Source organism: Lemur catta, chromosome 3 (genome assembly GCF_020740605.2).
Source record: "Lemur catta isolate mLemCat1 chromosome 3, mLemCat1.pri, whole genome shotgun sequence".
NCBI lineage: Eukaryota > Metazoa > Chordata > Mammalia > Primates > Lemuridae > Lemur > Lemur catta.
The window spans coordinates 80,557,047-80,559,274 of record NC_059130.1 but is presented as its reverse complement, the minus strand read 5'-3'; the positions used below and the strand labels follow the sequence as shown (position 1 = coordinate 80,559,274).

At 38.0% G+C, this 2,228-nt stretch overlaps 1 non-coding gene across 1 annotated transcript; it reads left to right on the top strand.

Moving 5' to 3' along the window:
* Positions 1–1,051: 1,051 nt before the first annotated feature.
* Positions 1,052–1,192, top strand: LOC123636098. The gene has a single exon (XR_006734319.1). It is a non-coding gene; the product is annotated as a U4 spliceosomal RNA (small nuclear RNA).
* The last annotated feature ends 1,036 nt before the right edge of the window (positions 1,193–2,228 follow it).

Genomic DNA, 2,228 nt, shown 5'->3' with positions numbered 1-2,228 from the left:
TGCTCGTTTGTTTATGTGGTAAATGGCTTCCCTTTCTGTCTATGGGCACCATCGGCTTGGAAGTATGGTCATGGGTTACATAACAACGTTTGGCCAATGACAGACTACATATGTGACAGTGGTCCCATAACATTATAATGCTGTTTTTTCACCATACCTTTTCTATGTTTAGATATGTTTTGATACACAAATATGTACCATTGTGTTATAATTTCCTACGGTATTCAGTAGAGTAGCATGCTGTACAGGTTTGTAGCCTAGGAGCAATAGGCTATCCCATATGGCCTAGGTGTGCAGTAGACTATATCATCTGGGTTTGCTTATGATGTTTGCACAATCACCTAATGATGCATTTCTCAGAGCGTACCTCTATCTTTAAGTGACACGTGACCGTAATAACGATAATTGCCATTTGCTGAGTGTCTACTCTGTCACAGGAATTTTATATAATCTATCTCATTTAATTCTCACAAGCCTCTTATTTAAAGATTAACAGCAACAGCCTCATTTTATAAGTGAAGAAAAACAAGTGTAGAGAAGGTAAGTAGGTTGCTTGATGCTACAGACCTATACAATATTAAAGTCAGGATATGGGATCTGGTGCTTGTGTTCTTTCCCTGGTACCAGGCATGCTAAGGGCCACAGTGAGTCTGCCCTTAGCAAACATTAATCGCTACTCCAAGGGAAAGAGTAAAGGGAATCTTTATTGCAGTGGTATTGGGCAGTTCATATTGAATGGTCACCTGCTTGCATCTGTTTCAGAGGAGCTAAGTAATCCATTCTACTCAAAAGCAGCTGAGAATTTCTTTCCTACTCTGAAGCCAGGCCTGGCACCAGTTAGCCTCAGCCTAATATATATTGAGTTAATAAATTTTTCCCTGTCCCCTTTCCTGCTGTAGTTGTTAGCACATTTTTCTCCATTTGCTAAATGTTTAATGTATTTTTTTTTTCATTTTCAACCCTTTTCCCATAAGGCCAGTGGCTCTTTATTTCCCCTGGGCTGCTCTGTTTCCCCAAATTGTTCATCATATGTGATAGAAGAAAGAATCTAAGCTTTGCACAGTAGCAATATCATAGCCAATGAGGTTTATCCGAAGTATGATTATTGCTAATTGAAAAGTTTTCCCAATACCCCACCATGACGACTTGCAATATAGTCAGCATTGGCAATTTTTGACAGTTCCTGTGGGGATTGAATTTAAAAAAAAGAAAAGGAAAGAAACGAATCTATAATGGGGGCTCAGAAGACTAGATTCTTACTCTTGTCCTTCCCAGACTAGTGTGACTATGGGCAAGTCCCTTCTATTCTCTACGCTTTAGTGTTCTTGTTTGTTAATTCAAGATTTGGGCTTGAGAGTCTCTAAGGTTCTTGCCAACTGATTCCTCTGCCAGTTTCACTACATGGCAATCTGCAAAACCTCCTCTGTTGCGAGTAAATGCCCTTTGAGACACTACCTCCTTCATAATTCTCTTCCCCAAAGGAAAAATCTCCCACAGGTTGTCTTTTGAAGGTAAAAGGAGGAATTACTTTTTCTTCATACTCCTAGACTCCTTCCATATCATCATTCAATGCTATTTATTTAACTAAAAATTACTGACACCTAACAAGTCAAGCTCTGTGACTCTGTAATAGAAGCTAGAGATTCAAGGATGAGCAAAGCACAGACCCCACCATCAGATAAGATATACAAACAGACAAATAAGGAAGACACAGAGAAGGGAACCTCCCTCACCATGGCAGGTGCGAGCCTTAAAGAAATTCTCCCAGAAGTGTTAACAAGGAAGCTAAGTATTGAAAGCTGACTAGTGGGATGTTTAAAAGCCCAGACTCTACAGTCAGACAGATCTAAGATCAATGCTTCCTTTAATAATCATTAGCTGTATGACCTTGAACAAGTTACTTAACCTTTCTATGCCTCCCTTTTCTTCATCTGTAAAATGAGAATCACAATACCAAATTCGTAGGATTGTTAGGAAAAGCAAATGATATGTATTCATTAATTAATATTGATTAATTATAAAGTGCATACCATGTTCCAGGAACTATGCTAGATTCCAAGAATATTATAGTAAGAAAAAGAATTATACACATATATAATTATATATAGTAATGTACCACATAACAACATTCTGGTCAATGACGAATTGCATATACATAGACAACAGTGGTCCCATAAGATTATGATGCTGTATTTTTACTGTACCTTTTCTAAGTGTAGATATGTTTG